At 42.7% G+C, this 15,854-nt stretch overlaps 1 protein-coding gene across 4 annotated transcripts in view; it reads right to left on the bottom strand.

Annotated features, from left to right (window-relative positions):
• The window catches only part of MCC (MCC regulator of WNT signaling pathway), a 418,752-nt gene that overhangs the window by 231,708 nt on the left and 171,190 nt on the right, over window positions 1-15,854 (bottom strand). Inside the window, exon 1 of one of the 4 annotated variants that reach the window (XM_056537457.1) lies at window positions 5,214-5,232. The exons of the other annotated variants lie outside the window; for them this stretch is intronic. The gene's annotated coding sequence lies outside the window, so the exon portion shown is untranslated. Of the gene's footprint in view, window positions 1-5,213; window positions 5,233-15,854 lie in introns of those variants that run through there. 4 annotated transcript variants of the gene reach the window in all.

The following is a 15,854-nucleotide window of genomic DNA, read 5'->3' as shown; positions in this document are numbered from 1 at the left end:
CTGCGGCCTTCGTCATCACCCCCCTTCATCATCACCACCTGTCAATCACTTCATCAGTGGTCTTCAACCTGCAGACCTCCAGATATTGCAAAACTACAACTCCCAGCATGCCCAGTGACGTTGCCTTGACGACGAGGCACAGCGGACGTTCATGCGCAACGTCCCTGTGCGTCATCATCAAGGCAACATCACTAGTCACCCTAACTTCCCGCCGAGGGGAGGCGAGTACAAAACAAAAGAGGGGCTGGATGATGACAAAGGCCGAAGTGGTCTTCAACCTGCAGACCTCCAGAGGTTTCAAAACTACAACACCCAGCATGCCCGGACAGCCGATGGCTGTCAGGGCATGCTGGGAGTTGTAGTTTTGCAGCATCTGGAGGCCCGCAGGTTGAAGACCACTGATGAAGGGATTGACAGGCGGAGAGTTCACTCGGGTATAAGCCGAAGGGGACTTTTTCGTGCCTGAAAACTCAGCTTATACTCGAGTATATACGATAGTCAAGCAAACACTGGTGAATGATATTACCAGCTGTCACTGCCCCTATAGCTTGTCATTATCTAAGAAAGCATCACAACAGTGCAGAAAGCCAAAGTTTAGCTAGAGAGACATAGGGGGAGATTTAGCAAAACCTGACCAGAGTAAAAGTTGCTGAGTTGCCCATAGCAACCAATCAGATTACTTTTATTTTTGAAAAGGCATCTGAAAAATGAAAGAAACGATCTGATTGGTTGCTATTGGCAACTTTTCCTCTGGACAGGTTTTGATAAATCTCCCCCATAGGTCTGACTACTACTACTAGTGACTGGTTTCGTTTTTTTCTTAAAATTTGTCACTGCCCTCAGATAGATCATGGCAATTCCCAAAGAAACAAAGGCTGCAACATCACTATTAAAGGCTTAAAATTAAAGGACAACTGCAGTGAAATAAACTTATCCCCTATCTGCAGGATAGGGGATAAAGGTCTGATCACGGGGGTCCGACCGTTGAGATTTCCGCGATCTCCCGAATAGGGCCCCAGCATTGCCACGCTGTGCCGGATAATGCGCGTTGTCAAGCTCACTGAGCCGACCAGTCACCATTTGACTACGGTTGGCTCATTTCTGCGGTTTTAGGTTCGGTCAGAAAACCGCATACAGGGCAAAAATTAGCCGACCAGAGTCAAGCGGTGACTCCGGTGGGCTCATTAAAGTAAATGGATTTCAGCAACGGTCCGGCTGGGGTACGGGAACGCACGGGTTTTCCCTGCCCCAGCCGGATCCGGCAGCCGTAGCCTAAAAACGTGCTGTGCATGCACCCTTATCCCATATTCTGTGGATAGGGGATAAGTTTATTTTACTGTAGATTTCCTTTAAGGATGCACAATTAAGAAAATGCCATTCATGCCCAGATACTCATGGCTAGATACAGAAGAGGGCATTTGTCCACCACAGGTCCCAGTTGTACTCACTATCCAATACATTGAGTCTTCTACCGTGAACCCCAAAACATTCTCACCAGACCATGCAGACTACTACATAAAGATAAAGAGAAAGCTGTAACAAAGGTTTAATAAGAATATCATGGCGTAATGATATAAATAATCTTAGAACTGATCCTGATGTATTGCTGTTCACGAAAGGGACCAACTAAATCAGTAACAGATGTGAAAAGGCCATAGGAGTAAAAGCATCGAGGAGGAGTTTATATTACTCTTCCAGTTACAAATTTGGATGTGGCCCAAAACAAGTGACTGAGAAATCTTTAATGGATTCAATAAGAAAACTATAAAACTTGTGAACACACCCACAATTTGTAATTAAAATTACATTCTACAATTTTTATCTTGACAATCTATATGAGAAATGTAATAAATAATGGGACCTGTTTGCAAACATTGTTGCACCTGTTTAGGCCTTGTAGACATGTCCTCTGAGATCATGCTCCCAGATCATATAACTGTACAGGGTAAAAACTCTTGTCTGCAGATTATCCAGGTTGCTACCCAATTTGTGCACAAAGGAAAAGGTAACCACTTGGGGTTCTTTGAAATAAGAAAAACAGATTGTCCAAGCTATACCGAAACATTTAGCTTCCTTGCTCAATTTGCCAGTCCTGTGAAACCATATTTCCTCTCCTATCAATAACTCCTATAATAAGGGAATGAAAAAAGTACATTGAAGTACACGTCTTTACTGACTTTAAATCCCCCAGCAGATTTGCCCCTGGCGAACATTGTGGCTGACCAGGACGCTGTGAACATCACTGTAGTGTCTGTGAAAAAATTCTTTCAGATATTAACTTATGGAAGCAGTTGCACCCAGCCACTATTCTGGTGTTAGATAGGCTCTATAGCAGACACCCACTGTAAAATTAAAAATTATATAATTTTTTGGGGAAACTGCATTAGTCTCTAAACATGTGGTTTTAGGTGGTTAAGCACAGACACACAGACTTTACTCTGGCAACAGCATGGTACACACCAAAGTATATAGACTAAATGGAATGTTGAAGCTCCTTGAAGTGCAGACGTCTGTCATACTGCGATATTTCATATTCATGCCTCTGGATAGCACCGTACCAGTTATTAATGTTTTGCCTAAAACCTAAACTGGCTAGAAGCAGCCCTGCCCTAAAGCACCAATGATTAAAAAATCTATGCAAGTCACTGAGTGAAATATGAATGAGGGCTGTGCTTTATGTAGACAGAATTATTTCCCAGATATTCAAAGAAAACAGCAACCACCTTAAAAAAAAAGTCAACTTTTAAATATGCCACATAATGATGTGAGAAATGCTACTATAGTCATAATCAATTAATCGGGTGGTCAGGCAATTTCTAAAGTTCACATAGACTGAGCGATTATCACTATGTATATATGCAACTGTGGTACTCGGCAGCCTGTTTATTGAAGAGGGGGCCCAGCACACCATCTTCCTGCAGCTTTCGTGACGTGAGTCCCCGGTTGTCCTGCTCTGTGATAAAGGTCAGACAATAGCTGCAGAGAGAAGATGCAGGATATGGAAGATTATTCGTGCAGGCCCCCTCTTCACTAAATAGGCTCCTGGGAGAACGTAAGATGGACAACCAGGGAATGTGCTGCCCCTCATATCTGGCCACAGGTAAAGCTGCTTTCACACTATAAAAATACTTCCGTTATGAACGCCTGTTATAAAAAGCCTGGAAACTGACAGTTATACGGCTGGTACAAAATCACTAACGGCTGTTAGAAAATCCCATTATAGTCTATGGGATTTTTCTAATAGCCGTTTTAACCCGTTATCGCCCGTTATTAATAACAGACGTTATTTTGTGATGGGCGATAGTAACAGGAGAATTAGTGCATGCAGCCTAAGAAACAGCGAGAGGTATATAGCCCTTGCAAGGAAAAAAATAAGATTTTAAATAATTATTATATGTATTTAAATATAATAAAAAGCTACTCCTCTTAGCAAAGCTTAGTATCTAGCCGACCCCACAAACTCTCTCAACACACATTGCAACCCTTAGCTAAAACACACAGAAGACCTTCAGTCCAATTCCCTCATTAACTCCCTATCTAACTCATAAACTTTCTTCTTCTCCACTATAGTTATTTTTTTTCCAATTAGTCGATTAATGGAAATAATAATCAGCCAACTAAACAATTCTAAAAATAATTGTTAGTCGCAGCCCTACAATAAGCCTACACAGTTAAACTACTTTCTTGTTAAAAAATAAATAAATAAAAAAGTTTAACACCACCCTATGACATAACCCCTTTCTGCTGGTCAACAAAAACACGGGACAGTGACTAGACAGAGATAAAAACATACACCAAATGCTAAACAAATATGACTTCTCTTCTCTCTTGGTGGCAACAGGTTTCCTGGTGCTGCCACTCAGCTGAAGGATTAGTAAGTGTGCTCCACCACAGCAGCATAGGAGGATTCACAGCATCATGAGGCAGGCCTGTAACCATTAAGATTTCCCTATTTCTTAACGGTCAATGGGTCTGTTAATCACTGTTTGGATCCATCATATGACTGCCAAGGTCTCCTACAGTAACTCATTTACTACAGCAGTGGTCTCCAAACTGTGGCCCTCCAGCTGTTGCAAAGGCTGGAGGGCCACCGTTTGGAGACCACTGCATTACAGGATGGTGTCCTGTATGTAGAATTAGGTATCTCGATTCACCTATCTTTATCTTAGAGAAGTTATGGGAACTTATCCACATTTCAATCTATACACATAATTTGTTGACTATGCACATGTATGGCTTGCTGTCACTGGCCTCCAAGAACGCAGTCCTTTCTCAGCGTGGTTTCAGGGACCAAAGATTGCAATCTCATGGATAAGCATTTTAATCACGTCTTCTCAACAGGTCATCAAATACTTTGGTGGTGGGAAAACCTCTTAAAAGGCATTCACATATCTTACTACAAGAAGGTCTATTCTGCTTTCAGTGTCATTTAGGTAAGGGAAGTACGATAAGTGTAATCTGCGTTACCAATATAGAATTGAAAGCAGAAGCATCTCCCATTTTCATGAAGGAAGATTTGCATGAGGTATTATGTAGATTCTAATTTAGATATGTATTCTGTAAATCACAAGTTTACCTCTGTTTTACTTTCTTGTAAACTACTTTATTACAAACAACAGTTCCCTAGTATACGAATACTACTGCCCTACGAAGCTGTTAACTAAGTCCAAGACATCTGTGCATGCTGCATGTTAGGAGATCGACGCTTACCCAACTTGAACCTGTCATACATATACTTCTAGACAGAAGAACAAAACTAAATTATTCACCTGATTTTAGCATAGAAACTGCTCCTGCCCAATGTCAAAATCTGCATCAATGCCACTCCTAAAATGTGTTCTCTTTAATGGAAATCTGTTCTGCAGTGTATATGGCATGGTACTTTCTGACAGGTCTAAGAATGTGTGCAGAAATACAATAAGTGACATGGAAACCAAACCAGGTAGCCAGGATGTAGATAGAGCAGAATGTATATCAATAACAAGGTCAAAATTTGCAGCACGTAAATCCATGCAAGAAATCCCAAGTTCATACATTGGACCTATGGTAGAGTTTTGTGCTGGACTTTCCCACTGTGTAAACATGCCCTAAATTTACACTGTATAATTGCATATGTAATAGGCTACATATAAAACCTGATAAATGAGAATAGAACCTGTACATATTTACAGTAATACAGTTTCACACACAGTAATTTCAGTAAAAGTCTACACATCCGCAGAGCCATATACTAGCCGGTGTGATTGATGGGTCTGCTTTACTCTTCTTATTGATCATCACTCCTGAAGTTTGGGTGACTGCCCAAACATTAATTGTACACAGTTGGGGAGATTTATCAAAACCTGTGCAGAGGAAGAGTGGTGCAGTTGCCCATAGCAACCAATCAGATCGCTTCTTTCATTTTCCACAGGCCTCTTTAGAGGCCTGTGGAAAATGAAAGAAGCAATCTGATTGGTTGCTATGGGCAACTGCACCACTCTTCCTCTGCACAGGTTTTGATAAATCTCCCCCAGTGAGCCCACCTGACGACATGGAGCTGGGTTATTGATCATTACTTTTATCCACTTGAATGGGAAAAATGAGATTAATGCTATTCAATGGCTTTAGATTATGTACAGAAGGCACATTTGTGGGATATAAGACGAGCAGCAATAAAAGCAAGGACTATGCTCCAAATCAGTGGGTTGTTGTGTAAGTAAAATAAAAGTGTGCTTGTCTCTGTGCAGGTTATTTCTTGAGCCGCTGGTTATCTGTGGGCATAGTTCCCAAAAGAAACAAAAGTTTAAACAGAATTCAAGAAACTTCAAACACTTGAGAGTAGAGGCCCGGGAACCCTCAGAGTGAGGAAATGCTTGAGAGTAAGGGGGTTAGCCAGATGTTAAACTTGCTCTAAACCTCCATGAATAATAGCTGGAGGTGCAGTCCCTTGTGCAGCCTGTAATATACAGCAGGACAGACTGCAGCACAAGCACATTCACTGCGCTCAACGTTTACGCGAACAAATTAATCACCGCAGGAACATCAAATGACTGCAGTAATTTGCCCTAAGTCAACTGGTTAAGGGCAGTTACACCGTACTAAAACTCAATAACATTCCCAGCATCCGGATGGCCATATACTGTGGATATACTTGTGCCTTATCAGCACTACAGTCAATGGCAGCCTTCTCATGGTCTAAATCATTTAATCAGAAAGGCATTTTTCTGAAAAGATTACTAGGAAAAGTTAGATTCCCAATAGACATGAAAATACATTCTCCAACCAAATGTAGACAAAGTAGAAAAGGTTATTAATATGATGATAACAGGATTCGGTTAGTGTGTGCAAAAAGGCTTTCATATATTTAATCAAGTTATTCTGTGTCTACCTGTGTTAGGGAAGAATTGACAGACATGACCCTACACATATTACAGATATATAGTACCTTATAGAAATAGAATACATACAAAAGTAAAGACAAACTTGGCACCCATACACAGATATTTTTTTCACATATGTTTGTGCCCTGTGACTTAGTTTCTGGCATTATGCACGAGATTGGTGAACATGGTGACCCAACCTCAAATCTAGTCCATGGGGCACTCCTATTATCACTGCAGGTTCCTAATGACAGAATCTGTATAATATCTCTCTCCTGTAAAGGCCTCTACAGGGGATTTGATCAGCTGATAGTAACTCTACCTCAAAACATCAGCTGATGGCTAGCCTGGGGACCTCATAATAAGGGTTCTGTCTGTGATGGCAACTAGACATATTCCAGGACCAAAAAGCCTATGTGCATACAACATTGCTAAAAAATAAAAAAAAAGTAAATGAAAAAAGTCTACAATAATTTTTCTACCACTAGTTTACATTGTTTTTTTTCTAGTTGCCTGAAGGGCTGCAGCAAAGACTAAGTGCAACGGATACCTAACAAGCTAAGGCCATGTTCACATGTCAGAATTTCTGCGCCGGATTCCGCATTGGAATCCAGCACAGAGATTCCGCTGCAGCAGAGTACCGTTGAATTCAGCAGAATTTCTGTGCCAGATGGTTCCAGCACGGACATTTTATTTTTTGTGTCTGCACAAAGAATGAACACGTTCATTATTTGTGTGGAGTCCGCACCAAACGCACAGTCTATGAGGATTCCTGTGCGGTCATAATATGCTGGCGCGCCGCAGTTTGCGGAACGTCCACACTGAGATTCTCCATGCAGACATTCCCTCATGTAAACATAGCCTAAGCCGTACCTCCGCTTAGAAAAGTCTCCAAAGCTGGTCTAGCACAGATGCAGAGGGTAATGAGCAAACCAGTCTACAATGTGTACAGAAGCTATTCATAAATAACAATAATAATAAATCATGCTTAACCCTTTAAAGGGGTACTCCACTGCTCAGCGTTTGGAACAAACTGTTCCGAACGCTGGAGCCGGTGGCAGGAGTTCGTGACGTCATAGCCCTGCCCCCTCATGACGTCATGCCTTCCCCCTCAATGCAAGTCTATGGGAGGGGGCGTGAAAGCGGCTTGATGTCATAAGGGGGAAGGGCTATGACATCACGAGCTACTTCCGCCGGCTCCAGCGTTCGGAACAGCGGAGTACCCCTTTAAGGACCCCTTTAGCCCACTATGACCTTAAGGACCAGGCCAATTTTTGTTTTTGCACTTTCGTTTTTTCCTCCTCCCCTTCTAAATCATAACCCTTTCAATTTTGCACCTACAGACCCATAAGAGGGCTTGTTGTTCGTGTCACTATATATATATATATATATATATATATATATATATATATATATATATATATATATATATTTTTTTTTTTTTTTTTTTTAATTTAATTTATTTATTTTTTTTTTTTTATTGGGGGGTAAATTGGAAAAAAAAAGGAAGAAAAAAAACACAATTTTGTCATTTTTGGAGATTCCATTTCTACGCAGTGCACTTGCAATGACACCTTATATTTATTCTGTAGGTCCATACGGTGACAAGGATACCCAATTTATGTAGGTTTTATTTTATTTTACTACCAAAACAAAATTATAACTACATGCACCAAAATTAGTATGCTTAAAATTGTCTACTTCTGACCCCTATTACTTTTTTGTTTCCACTTACGAGGCGATATGAGGGCTCATTTTTTATGCAATGATCTATAGATTTTATCGGTACCATTTATTGATCGGGTGATTTAATCCTTTATTAGGGAAGGGGTTAATTCACATTTATTGCCTTTTTTATTTTTTTTTTAGTAACCATAGGGGGCTATAACATGCAATCTATTGGTTTCATACTCTATTCAATGCAATGCCATAGCATAGCATTGATCAGAGTTATCAGTGCTCTGCTGCTCTAGCCTGCCAGAGCCTCAGAGCATGGATCGGACGGCGAGAAGGCAGGTAAGGGCCCTCCCGCCGTCCACTCAGCTGACGTGCGATTTAGCAGCAGATGTCCTGATCAGCTACCCTGAGCTCACAGGCTTTATTAACCCCACACTTTAGATGTTGCAATCAACTTTGATCGCCGCTTCTAAAGGGTTAATGCCGGATATTGGCCCAAATGGTTATGTCCGGCATTAACTGTGGGTCCTGGCTGCTCATAGCAACCGGGAACCACCGGGTATGAAGCATGCTCAGCTCGTAAGCACACTTCAAACCCCGGTAACGGGACCACCCTGGTACAAGGACGCAAGGGTGTACCTTTACACCCTTCGTCCTTGAGGGGTTAAGAGAGACAGAGATCAGACCAATCCTGAATGATCCTACATTATATAACAATTTAACACCCCACAACTTAAACATTTCCACCCTACTAAATCCTTTACAATTTGGCATGGTAATTTGAGAAGACAATGAGCATAAACAAATGAAATTGCCCCAAGTCTGCTTACATAACAACCCCTAAGAAAGACAATGGGGGAGATTTATCAAAATCTGTGAAGAGGAAGAGTGGTTTCTTATTTTTAAGTCTCTGAAAAATGCAATCAGATTGGTTGCTATGGGTAACTGATTATCATTTCCTCTCCACAAATTTTGATAAACCTCCCTCCATGTCCAAGGATACCACTGATGTGTATAGACTTTCCTTACACCAGATGTCATTATCTGAAGGTCACTTTAAGCAACATAGAATGTGTGAAGGGATATATATTTTCACAAAGGAAAATAAATATGGTGAGTGAAAGACAGCACATTTAGCTAGAATTTTCTTGTTTAAGGGTATATTTACACATTGATAACCCACTGCGGATGTTTCTCTACCATTCACCTTAACGGGTCAGCAGAAAATACACGATAGTTGCAGATTTGCAAATTGACTGCGAACTTGCAGTGGATCTCCCATCAACATATAAACAATAAGGCTAGGTTTCCATACATTTTTTATTCTGGCGTTTTAGTCATAAGTGGATCCAGTAGGAAGGAGAAGTATAAGTCCTACCTTTATAGTTCACATTCCCTTTGAATACACCTCTGGCTTTGGCTTAAAAACTGCAGTGGCAGATTAAAAAAAAAAATAAAATAAAATAAAAAAAAGGCTGAAAAACCTGTGTGGAAACCTGTGTAATGCCATGTTCACACGGAGTCCGGTTTAATTCAGCTGGATTCTGCTATACCGTGCACACGGCAGAATACCCGTGCCAGATGTTTCCGGCATGGAAATTCTGATTTTCGTGTCCGCAGTAAGAATGAACATGTTCATTCTTTCTGCAGACTCCACATGGAATACCAGCAGTTAATGCCGGGTGCGAAGTCTCCCGAATGTCCACACAGAGATTTTCCATGCGCATTTCAGCATGCCAACATAGCCTAATAGTGCAGTTTTACCTTATTAAAATCTGTACTGCCATTCTGTTGCAATGCTTAGAAAGGCTAATTTGCATATTTTATTTTCTGAGCAATGGAGGTGTATTTTATGCTGTACTAGTAATACACGTCCTGCCCATTTAGACCCAAAACCCTGACCCTTCAGACGATAATTTCACCCCTTCACAATACATGTTAATGGGGTTTTGAAAACTACATCCAGCAAATTTTTCCACTGTAGATTGAAGAGAAAGCAAGCAGGTCAATGAGTGAGCAACACAACTGATGCGAAATGTCCATGCTGTGGGTTACTCCTAACGTACACTGGGGGAGACAGCATCTACAGTACATACTAGGGCTGGGCGGTATACCGGTTCATACCGAATATCAAAATTTTTGTGCTGCACGATATGAATTTTAACCCATACCGCAATACTGGTTTGGCCCCACCCCCTCGGGAATTAATGAATCAGCCCAGCAATGCGCTGTCCCCAAATCGGGGAACTACCATATTTATCGGGGTATACCACGCACCGGCCTATAACACGCACCCTCATTTTACCAAGGATATTTGGGCAAAAAAAGTTTTTTACCCAAATATCCATGGTAAAATGAGGGTGCGTGTGTGCGCGTGTATACCCCGATACATCCCCAGGAAAGGCAGGGGGAGAGAGGCAGTCGCTGCCCGCTTCTCTCCCCCTGCCTTTCCTGGGGTCTAGAGCCGTGCTGCCGGCCCTTCTCTCCCCCTGGCTATCGGCGCTGCTGCCCGTTCTGTCCCCCTGACTATCGGTGACGGCGCCGATAGCCAGGGGGAGAGAAGCGGCGCCGACAGCCAGGGGGAGAGAAGGGGCAGCGGCACCCATTGCCGGTGCCGCTGCCCCGTTGCCTCCCCCCATCCCTGGTGGCATAATTACCTGGGTCGGGTCCGCGCTGCTGCAGGCCTCCGGCGTGCGTCCCCTGCGTCGTTGCTATGCATGCGTCATGACGTCATGCGCCGCGTCGTGCAGCGCATAGCAACGACGCCGGGGACGCACGTCGGAGGCCTGGAGCAGCGCGGACCCGACCCAGGTAATTATGCCACCGGGGATGGGGGGAGGCAATGGGGCAGCGGCGCCGGCAATGAGTGCCGCTGCCCCTTCTCTCCCCCTGGCTATCGGCGCCGGTACCGATAGTCAGGGGGACAGAACGGACAACGGCGCCGATAGCCAGGGGGTGAGAAGGGCCAGCAGCAGGGCTCTAGACCCCAGGGAAGGCAGGGGGAGAGAAGCGGGCAGCGACGGCCTCTCTCCCCCTGCCTTTCCTGGGGCGGTATCGGCGCATAACACACACATAGACTTTAGGCTAAAAATTTTAGCCTAAAAAGTGCGTGTTATATGCCGATAAATAAGGTAATCCTAAGTGACCTGCGAGCACTGTTCTGCAAATCCCCCCCCCCCTTTAATTATCAGCCCAGCGCTGTACCAATCAGGGTACTACTCACATGTCACCCGCATGCGCTGCCCTCCTCGTCCTGTATGTTTCGGCCGCCATCGCTGACACTCTATACCAGTGGTCTCTAACCTGCAGACCTCCAGATGTTGCAAAACTACAACTCCATGCTAGGAGTTGTAGTTTTGCGACATCTGGAGGTCCGTAGGTTGGAGAACACTGCTCTATACTGTACGCTGTATCCTTAAGCCCGGGCTGAAAAAAATAAACAAAATAAACTTAAACTCACCTCCCTTTGGTCCGGTACCGGCCTCACTTGTTTCCTGAGGACGGGAATGTCGGACAGCCGTCAGCCTATCACCGGCCGCAATGATGTTCCGCCTCGGCCGGTGATAGGCTGAGCCCACTGTCACAAGGAGCCGGTTTCTTATATGACAGTGAGCTCAGCCTATCGACGGCCAAAGCGGAACATCACTACGGCCGTTGATAGGCTGACGTCTCTCAGACGTTCCCGTCCCCAGCGTAAGTGCGTTAAAGTTTATTTTGTTTACCTTCTGCAGCCCGGGCATAGGGATACCGCACAGTATAGAGTGACAGTGCCGGCGGGCACAACAAATAGGATGAGGAGGGCAGCGCTTCCGGGCGACATATGTGAGTATTTACCCCAATGAGGATGTGGGCTGATAATTAATATGATGGGGGGGGGGGGGGCGCTAGGAGATACCGTTATATACAGTGGAACCACCAAAAGTTTAAAAAATAATTTGATACATACATTTGGTCATACTGCCCAGCCCTAGTACTACAGTGTGACAACGCAACATAATAGGTTTGAGGCTTGGGGAAATATTCTGTCTTGATTAATAAATGTTCGGACAACAATGAAAATAGGTTACAAAGAAAAACTCACATTATTTGCATGTAACCAAATATCACTATTTTACTTGGTTTATAAAAAGACATAATAATGCAGCATGTGGATGTATAATAACGTGTAGATAATAAACATGCATGTGTTATATATGGACCAGTGGTAGATAAGGGGCCAAAAAAAAAAACAACGCAAAACACTAGGGGGGAGATTTATCAAAACCTGTCCAGAGGAAAAGTTGCCGAGTTGCTCATAGCAACCAATCAGCATGCTTCTTTCATTTTTGAAAAGGCCTCTTGTACTTGTCTCATGGGTGTGGTGGACTGAACTTTGCAAAAGTTTTTTATGGCCGTTTAATAAAAAGATGGGAGATATGTTACTATGAGGGAAAATATTCAGGTGTGGATACAGATTGTTGTGAAACATTAAAGGGGTCATCCACCATAAGGTGATTTAAGTATGTACCTGGCAGACAGTAATGGACATACTTAGGAAGGATCTGCACTTGTCTTGGGGCTAAATGGCTTTGTTAAATCCCATAATTCCATTTTCCTCCCTCCCACACATCAGCCACCCCACCCATTGAAACATAAATGAGCTGCATCCATTCAAAAGACCTGTGGTTTTCAATCAGGGTGACTACAGCTGTTGCATTAGTTGCAGATTGATATCTCTCCCACCAAGCGATCACTCCACCCATTGAAGCAGACAGGCTCCCTGTCATCAGCAGACTAGTGAGTCAGGTCTCGGCCGCATTGCAACCTGGGAAAAATCTGAGACAGTCATTTTGTATGCTGGTAATAAATATTGGACTGAAAATCACAGAAGAATTGTGAGAAAACCGTCACACACAGGTACAGACACTATATTATGAACTACACTAACTTTACAGCCCCTGTAGCATAGTCAAATAAAAAAAAAATCCTGGAATATCCCTTTAACACAAAGGCAAGCCCCATAGGTTGTTTTTTTTTATTCACATGTCTCACAAAAACGGTATTGTGCCCAATAATTAAAGTGCATGGGAATTCTCAGGTGGCCAGGATTATAATTTTTTTTTTTTTACAATCTGACATCCCTCTATTCTTCCCGTTTCATTTCTCAAGTGTTTAGTTGTGTTGCACAAGGCACAAACACATCCGCTTACCTATATCTAGGCTAAATCTTGAATGTCAGAGCTTATGACTAGCAACACTTTTAAAACTACATCTGGAAGCAATATGTTAATATATGAAAGGCATAGATAGAAATGTAATTATTATAAGGAAGCATAGCCTCACAGCAAAGTAGATTTACTATAGTACACAGAGGCAAGAACATTGCATTAGGGCCCTTTCACATGGCAATAGTTTGATCAGTATCTTACATCAATGGATGTAATCTAAAAGTGAGAATAGATCCTATAGAGGAAAACATATTGAAAAGATCTGACCCGCTTTTGTATTTTGGAGCAATTCCTGCTTTTGTTTAGAAATTCTGATACAAATTAAAGGCTTTATACAGGCTTACCTCCCAGGAAGTACTAAAAAAAAGGCATTTACTGCCTATGGAAACAACCAGGAAGACCCTTCCACTAAAATGGATGTACTATCTCTGATGTATGTATTGGTGTGATAAGGGGGAGGAGATTTTGTTCCCTATTTGATGGAGGTGTCCTTGTATTCAGGCCTTCAGGAGCAAAAGATTTCCAGATCACCATGTCGCCAGCGCTTCTTAAACAGCTTTGTTGTCTCTTCAAGGCTCTTTGGCTACTCCAACAAAGGCCTGTTGAGACATCTATTGGCAGAGGGACATGACTGGAGGAATAATATGGAGCTTTTCACTAACTCCCCTGAGTGCTCACTGTAGCAATGCTGTTTGATGTAGGTGCTTTGTTTAACTTGACTGTACCTTGCATTCTACTTTTTGCTGCATACTGTGTCCTATTTTAGGGTATGTTCACACTACGGAATTCCCACGGAATTCTGCGAGTGGAATGCCGCGGTGTGAACTTAACATTAGTGTGAATGGGTCTCCGCTAGACCCGTTCACACTGCGGAATTTCAGTGGCGGACAATTCCGCCGCTGAAATTGTTCAGCGCAAAGAAAGAACATGTTCATTATTTGCGCTGAAGTCCACAGGCACTGCATAGCCGTCAATGGTGACGGCGCAGTGCCGCGCGGTCCTACCACCGCCGCCAGTCTGAATCTCCTCTCGCTGAATTTAGCGAGCGGAGACTCCGTTCACACTCCGTAGTGTGAACATACCCTTATACTTACTTCTTATAAAAGACAGAGTCAAATTACACATAAAATGGACAGACGAGTAACAGAACAATTTTCTAATCTGGTTATAATTAACAGTTAATTGCACATGTCCAATTATTGACAACTTGTTGCACCCAGTCATAGTGCTTAAGCATGGTTGCTGTGCCTATCACTTTTCTTTGTTATAATTAACATCGTAACATAGTTCATAAGGTAGAAAAAAGTGAGGCTGATGCAAATTGAGGAGAAATTTCACTACTCTTACAGTAAAGAATCTCTCTCTGTGACGATGTGAAACCTTCTTTCCTCTAGACGTAGAGGATGGCCACTTGTCATGGTTACCAGCCTAAAAAATAAAAGTATCCTTATAAAAGATAACTGTACTGTTCATTTATATATTTGCACATTGTGATTAGAGAAGAGCGAAGTTACAGTGAATGGATTCGTCACCAAACTTCTCGGCTCAGCAGTTGCTGATTTCAGCCTGCATAAATTAGTCCAGCTTTCAGGTGCTCTGGTGGGCTGGAAAAGGTGGATACAGTCCTACATGCGTCTTTTAGGACTGTATCCACCTTTTACAGGCCACCGGAGCTCCTGAAAGCTGAACTAATTTATGCAGGCTAAAATCAACAACTGCGGAGCCGAGAAGTTTGTGACGAATCGAATCACTGTAACTTCGCTCATCTCTAATTGTGATCAGATCGCCCAAGACATCTTTTTTCCAAACTAAATACCCCCAAGCTTGATAACCTGTCTTGGTCCTGTAATCCTCCCATACCATCATTTATCTTTGGCATCCTCCTCTGCACCCTCTCCAGTTCAGCCATGTCCTTCTTATATACAGGTGCCCAGAATTGGACACAATACTCCATATGTGGTCTGACTAGCAATTTATACAGACGCTAAATCTATGTCCCTGACACAAGCCTCTCTGCCTCTCTTGATACATCCCATAACTTTATTAGCCTTGGCATCAGCTGCCTGGCACTTGTCACTAAATTTGAGTTTACTTTCCACCAGTACCCCTAAATCCTTTTCTATAGAAGTTTTAGCTAATGTCTTATTAGTTAGCACGTAATTGTACATTTTGTTTTTTTAAGTCCAAAGTGCATAACCTTACATTTATCCACGTTAAGCTTCATTTGTAATGTCTGTGCCCAAACCTCCAGCTTCCCCAGATCCCTCTGTAATATTATGTTATCCTCCTCTGTGGTGATCACCTTACCTAGTTTACTGTCATTATCCCTCTACAAGGTAATTAATAAACATATTGAAAAGTAGTGGACCCAGTACTGACCCCTGTGGTACCCCATTAGTAACTGTCACCCAACCAGAGTAAGTGCCATTGATCCCCACCCTCTGCTTCCTGTCAATGTGCCAGTTGCTAATTCATTTACATATATGCCCCCCTAGTCCCAGCATCCTCATTTTATGTATTAGACTAAGTTAAATAGTTTTTTTAAAATTTTCAATTGTTGCCTAAAGCTCATTCACTCTACGGAATTTCCAAGAAAACTTCGCTCAAATTC

The sequence above is a fragment of the Hyla sarda genome, chromosome 1 (genome assembly GCF_029499605.1).
Source record: "Hyla sarda isolate aHylSar1 chromosome 1, aHylSar1.hap1, whole genome shotgun sequence".
Lineage (NCBI taxonomy): Eukaryota > Metazoa > Chordata > Amphibia > Anura > Hylidae > Hyla > Hyla sarda.
Note: the sequence above shows the minus strand (reverse complement) of the source record. Positions and strands in the feature narration are given on the sequence as shown.